The sequence below is a fragment of the Arachis hypogaea genome, chromosome 14 (assembly GCF_003086295.3).
Source record: "Arachis hypogaea cultivar Tifrunner chromosome 14, arahy.Tifrunner.gnm2.J5K5, whole genome shotgun sequence".
NCBI classification, from domain to species: Eukaryota; Viridiplantae; Streptophyta; class Magnoliopsida; order Fabales; family Fabaceae; genus Arachis; species Arachis hypogaea.
Genome location: NC_092049.1, coordinates 111,381,233 through 111,388,183, shown reverse-complemented (window position 1 = coordinate 111,388,183; position 6,951 = coordinate 111,381,233). Strand labels below are relative to the sequence as shown.

Here is a 6,951-nt window from a genome sequence, read left to right as displayed (position 1 = left end):
TCACAGAAAATTAAGCCGAGGTCTAAGTTCAGTTCACATTGAGGACAAAGAGAAAGAGAACATGAGCAGAGGTCTAAGTTCAGTTCAGTTCACAGAAAATTAAGCCGAGGTCTAAGTTCACAGAAATGTAACAGTTCACATCGATGGAAGAACATGAGCAGAGGCGAAGGACAAAGAGAAATGAGCAGAGGACGAGTCACTCACCTGGGGTCGATGGAGGGCTACCGGTGTTGACTGTTGAGGACCGCCGATGAAAGGCTACTGCGTGCTGGTGTTGAGACTTGAGAAGATGAAGACGATGGAGATTGAGGGCTACTGGGCAGGAACCAGGCGACGATGGAGATTGGAGGGTTGCTGGAGCTGAGGATGGCGACACCACAGGGGCGAAGGATGGCGACAGGGGGCTATGGTTCAGGCAACGCGGCTAGGGTTCTCCTTCTCCATTGGAGATGATTCAGATGATGATTGATGAATGAATGGGGTCGGGGCTCGGGGGAAGAAAGGGGGGTGGCCGGGTGGGGTGCTCCACGGGCGGGTCGGGTCGGGTTTATTTTTATTTATTTTTTTTAAACACGTAAAACGGCGTCGTTTAGCGTAACCGGCCGGTCACCGGTTCGGTCCAACCAGCCGGTTTTTGAGCGGTTCGCCGGTTTTTGAGCGGTTCTTTTTTCTGTGGTTTTCAGATAAGGACCGGACCGTTTGTAGCGCCGGTTCGCGGTTAAACTGGTCGAACCAGCCGGTCCGGTCAGTTTTCAGAACCTTGGTCATGGTATTATTGGATATCTTTATTAAATCGGTTAATAATTTATTTTTTAATAAACTAGAACAAAATCGGTTTATTATAGCAATAATAATAAACCCAATTGTTTGCACTATAATTATTAGACCCGATTTGATCGATCGATTTATACAATCTAAATCGAATCATGTTTAAATTTTTTGATAAAAAGACAAATATATCCTGATTTTTGTTTTAAAAAAAATCATGATCCAGTGGATTATGTAAATTAGTCTGTTCGACAAGATTTGATAACAATTGGGTTTATTGTTATTGTTATAAAAAAATCAATTTTATTCTAGCTTGTTAAGAAATAAAAAATAACCAGTTCATTAATACGTCCAATAATAATACGACACATAAGTATCTTTATAAAAAGTTTTATGTATCTTTATGAGAGCATCCACTACAAGATTAATATTTATTTGAGGGAGTATTTTGGTGAAGGTTTCTAAAAACTTCCACAATACATTTTATTTATGGCAATTTAAAAAACCTTCACTAATAATTAAATAAAATAAAATTTTGAAATAAAATCTAATTTTCCCAATTTTCCAAAATTGAGAGACCGAGTTAGCTGAGAGCACGAGACTGAGTTAGATGAGAGAGAACCTGCTATGTAATTTTTAGGGTTCTACCGCCATTTTTGCCGTCATTTCCGCTGCCATTTCCGCCGCCGGTATCGTCACTACTGCCGTATCGGTTGCAGTAGAGAGCTTATGCCGTGTCGTTTTTATACTATTGTTGCTGCCATAGTGGAGTTTCCGCCGCCGTTGTTACTGCCACCGTTTTCGTCACCACTGTCATTGTTGTTGCTGCCACCGTTTCTGCCGCTGTACCGTGGTAGAATGCTTCTAGATCGAGCCACCACCGCCGTGACTACGCATAAAGCTTCTTCTTCGACGCAACTTTCTCTCCCTCCATATTTCTCCTTCGAGCTGCTGCTGGTACTTCTTCTTCGCTATTAATTTGTTGATATCTCTTCTCTATTAATAAATGTCATTTTATTTTGAAGAATTTCATTTGCCTCTTTACGTTTCTCTGCGTCTTTGTTATTTTGGATTTGATTATTTGCTATGATCATGATTCTCTATCTCTCTTTCTAATTGTGAATTATAATTACTTGATTAATTAATTGTTCTCTTGTCCTATTAATTGACATTTTGATCTGTTTTTAAAGATACAAATTAATTTTTCATTTTTCAGAGTATATTTCAGAGTATATTGTAGACCAAAAGTTCTCTAGGATGCCAAGCATGAGGTTGATTCTTGTCTGTTGTTTTCTTTCTTTGTTGATTTAATGTGTTCTTATCTCTTGCCTTTTTTGTAACTTCTGAAGACATATTTGTTTTGGTGTTGCTTTGTTCAAAGAAAAATGACATGATATTTTGCTAAAAATGTGCTAGAGAGCATGAACTATGAATTTTGTGTGTAGATCTACATTTAGGATCTATATTTGTCTAATTATAATATAGTTTTTTTTATTAAAAGTGATAAACAGGAACAACAAAAAATGTAACTTCTATAAACAGATCTGATGTAAACCCCGGTTAAATTAGTAGATAATTAGTTAATAAATTAGTTTTTAATAAGGAGGATTAGAAATGTGAATATTATATTAAATTAGAATAGAGCTCATCGAAACGAGAATTTTGACACTAATTTCGAAAAAAACGGTCCAAAATTGGACCAAACGGGCTGAACTGGTTGAACCGGATCCGAACCGGGCTATCGGTCCAACCGGACCAGCCCTTTTAAGTGAACCCAAGCCTTCATCCCCCTCATTTCAACGTAAACGAAGCTGAAAGCTTCCAGGGAAATGAAGAACGAAACATTCCCGTAAACCCTCATGTAAATTTCCAACTCCCGTAACTTTTCCGTCCGAGCTCCAATCGCCGCACCGTTTACGGCCACGCGTTCACTGCGTCGAGCTCTACGTTTCTACCGGAACAATTTCATAGGTAACTTGATATTCCACTTCAGCCTCTCATTTCCCCCAATTTTTGAATTTTAAGTGGGAATGTTGAATTTCTTTGATTTTTGATGTTTTAGGATCCAATTAGCTTGAGAAAAACGTTCACTCTTGCTTATGTGAAGCTTGGGTAAGGTAAGGATACGATAATTCTATTTTATTTTCATTGAATTTGAGCTTTGAGTATTAAATTGGATATATATGTGTTATGAATGTGTACTAGGTTGTGAATAAATAATTGGAGCTTGAAATTGTGAATACTGGAACTTGGAGGAAGCGGATTAGTTGAGTTTTGAGGGGCTGTCTTGGTTTTGAATAAATAGCTTTGGTCGTTACGTGGGAATCGGCTAAGGTATGGTTTAGGTTTCTTGCATTTAATATATAATGTTCTGTGAAAACTTAGGCTAGATGACCATAGGATAAGTTGGAATGCAGGTGTATGTTTAATATTTAGTAATTTGTCGATGAATATAATTGGTTGAAGTTTATTGGATAATTAGTTATTAATTTTGGATGGTGAATGTTGTTATGTTAATTTGGAGAGAATTATAGTTGAATGTTATTGTTGATGAACATGGTTGGTTTGGTGCTTGTTGATTAATTAATGATTCGGTAAATTATTGATTTGAGGTATTTTGTGTTAAAAACATAGGATTTGTGAACTATGATTCTTAGTTGAATTTTGGTTGTTGGATTTGAATATTGTATGAGTTTAATTATTGATATGAGGTAGATTTATTGTGGTGATTGTTATGATGATAAGGAAGGGTATGTTGAATTGAAAAGAAAGCAGGTTTGGACCCGAAAAGGGTGGCAAAATCCGAGTTTTAGAGGAGATGCTGCCGAAATTTTATAAAAATTAGAGATTTTGTTTATATGATTATTTAAAAAAATTTAGATTCAAAGGTTATATGGTTTGATTTTGAGTTATTAAGAAAATGAGCATGTTTTAAGTTTAGTTCATTTAGAAAAGAATGAATTATGTTTTGAATTGGAACTATTGATGGATGGAATGGGAGGTGTGATAATGAAGGATATGGATTGAATATGATTGATGTATGATGATGAATGAGATGCGATTGAGAATGATGTGGATGTTGATGAATTATAATTGAATTATTTATATGGCTTATGAATTTGAATAATCTGAGATACGAGATTCCCTGGATTAAGTGCCGTGGCTTGCCACCACGTGTACCAGGTTGAAAACTCGATACTCTGTTGACTCTACGACGTAAGTGTGTGACCGGGCACTATATAAATTCCCGGGAATGTTACCCCCATTGAGTATTATTGATTATTTGAGAAAAAAAACTATGCATAGACTCTTGGGGATGCACGTCGGGGGACAGTCTAAGTACAATTCAGACTTGTCGGGTTGGCTGGATAACCGACAGATGAGCCTCATCAGCCATAGGACAGGCATGCATCATCTACATATTACTTGAATTACTTGCTTGTACATTAATTGGGTGTGCCTATATATTCTTACCATGTTAAATGTGTATTTGTTACTGCAGTAACTGTAACCTTCCTGTGCTTGCTTTTATCTGTTTATTTGTCTGTGAAAACGCATGATGGAATTGGAGGTATGGAGGAATGGTAGTATGGGACTTATATTTTAAGGTTAAGTTAAGTTAGGTTTAAATGTTCTTAAAAAACCACCTTTTATGGCTTCTGTTTAATACTTTAAGCTCTATAATCTGAGTGTCGGCGTTCTAGGATTGCCTCTGGCATTCCCAGGACCTTATATATTATGTGTGTGGCACCTTTACCATACTGAGAACCTCCGGTTCTCATTCCATACTATGTTGTTGTTTTTCAGATGCAGGTCGAGAGGCATCTCGTTAGGCGTCTGGACTCTTGAAGTGGAGTGGTTACATGGTTATTTTGTTATATATATATATATATATATATATATATATATATGTACTTGGTTTTCTCTCCGCATAACTTGTTATTTTGATCCTCTTAGAGGTTTATGGAGAGGTAGGATTGTGTATATGTACTTTTAGGTTTTGGATATGTATGTACATATATGTAAATATTCTCCGGCCAGTCTTGACTTCGCAGGCTGAGTTAGGAGCTTGTTATTTTGTATCTTTGGCACTCTATTCCCACTTCTGTTATCTTATGTTTAATAGTTATGATTTTCTTAGCTCGCAAGTTAACTCATTTCTTGAGCGTTGCGCTTTTATCTTGAAATTCTTATTTCCCCTATTTTTCAAGGCTCCTAGCATATTATAATTCTTCTGCTATTATATGTACTCATTTTATTTTAGAGGTCGTAATATCACACCACCTTCGTTTTACGACTTAAGCGTAAAGCTTAGTGTGGTAGGGTGTTACATCTGACAATAAAATATTGTTTTACATGCTTCCTTTTTCTTACAAAAGAATGAAAGAGTTGATTATAGCTTCAACTTCAAGCCATACAGTGATTATAGCCATCTTCTTTGAATCATTGGTTACTATTAGCTGAGTTCCTTTATGAGCATATTCATGTGCAATGTATTTTGTTATTTCCCTTGATTCTGCATATATATCTCAATTTGATTATTTTAATTTCAATGAATAATTATATATAACAAGGATTTAATTAGGGTTATATGGATATATAATTAATAAGGAACAAATTTTGGAGCTAGTAAAATTTACCATTTAAGGGCATTTTTGGTATTTCAAACTTGGATTAAGTTTCAAATTACATTGTCTCAGTTTTTTTTTTTTTTTTTTTGTTTTCTATGGTATCCCTTAGCCCGACAGGCTAAGGACTAATCTGTCGCGGTACTGAGCTCCATTTAAGGGTTTGCCGCTGGCCAATGGGTTGCTGCATGCACAAGGCGGGTAAACTTAAAATGTAATAGGCACAATGCTTCTTGTAACATTTCTTGCCAGAAAATCACAATAGGAATCTACTAACAGCTTACATGATTGCTCTGCTTCTTGTAAGCCAAAGGAGATTTCCTCCACTCACAAAGCACTTTCTGTGCAGCATACAAAAAGTCTAGAGGGTCCTCATCTGGTGTTAAATTATGAGCACAAAACATTTGAAGCTGCAGAGCTGCATTTGGTAAACATTTAAAAAGACCCCATCTTCCATCAGCAAGTTTTCAAATTGACATCCCCAATTTTGTACACTGTCAATGCATTTGCATCTGAATTTGATGTTCTTAACGAGGGTCCTCCAAAAGAAACTTATGTGGTTGATGATGCTGGAGTGCTTAGCAGAGTAACAAGGTCTGATTTGAAGCACTTATTATCTGATTTGGAATCAAGAATTTTCACATCAACTTTGTCACTGTTAGGAAACTCACGGTTAGTTATAATTTACTACAATTATATGTTTTAAATTTTATTTATTTATTTACGTTAATGCACTTGATATCATGTTATTTTACTTGAAGTTGACAGAATGTGAAAGATTAAACGAATTATTATCATGATGTGCTGTGAAAGATTAAGCAAGTTCAATGCATGCTCTAGGAACATTCACAACCACACACTTTTTTTGTTTTATATAATTGTTAGAATCCTTTCCTTTAATTGTTAAGAATGACAAGTTGAAGGTAGAAGATAGTTAACAAATAACCACATCTAACAAGTTGAATCTTCACTTTAACTATTGTGATGTGTCATTTGCACTTGTTAGTGAGTAAACAAATCTCCCAAAAATACTGTTTTTAATATATTATGAATAAAATACTTAATTTGATTCACAAGAAAAACAGCAAAGGAAGAAAAAAAAAAAGAAAAATTATACAGATAGGACATTCTGAACTGCAAATGTGAATAGAGTCTGGTAAGAAATATTAATGATCATGTTCATTTCAGAAACAGCTTTTGCTGAGATTAATTTCTGGAATTTCACTCCTGAGTAAACCACTCTTGCCTGATGATATTGATATATCTCTATTGTAGAGCTACTATTATTACAAATAAATTGTTTGTGCTATTTGCACTAAAGTTGTATACTGTTGTATGCTATTTTAATGCTGGCCAATGTGCACAATTTGATTCAGGCGGCTTTTTAACCAATACACTACTTTTTCCGAAACTTAATCCTAAAATATCACTTTTGGAATCTAATTACCTATGTGCCACTTTTTTTTATATTATTATAATTAATTATAATTAAAAATAAAATAACAAAAAGTTATCATTTTAGCAAAATAGTGGTATATAGATAATTAGTTTTAAA

At 35.2% G+C, this 6,951-nt stretch overlaps 1 long non-coding RNA gene across 1 annotated transcript; it reads left to right on the top strand.

Annotated features, from left to right (window-relative positions):
• The first annotated feature begins 2,561 nt into the window (after nt 1-2,561).
• Nucleotides 2,562-4,925, top strand: LOC140178321 (uncharacterized). Its single transcript, XR_011871071.1, has 4 exons — nt 2,562-2,739; nt 2,831-2,885; nt 2,974-3,102; nt 4,576-4,925. It is a non-coding gene; the product is annotated as an uncharacterized lncRNA (long non-coding RNA).
• The last annotated feature ends 2,026 nt before the right edge of the window (nt 4,926-6,951 follow it).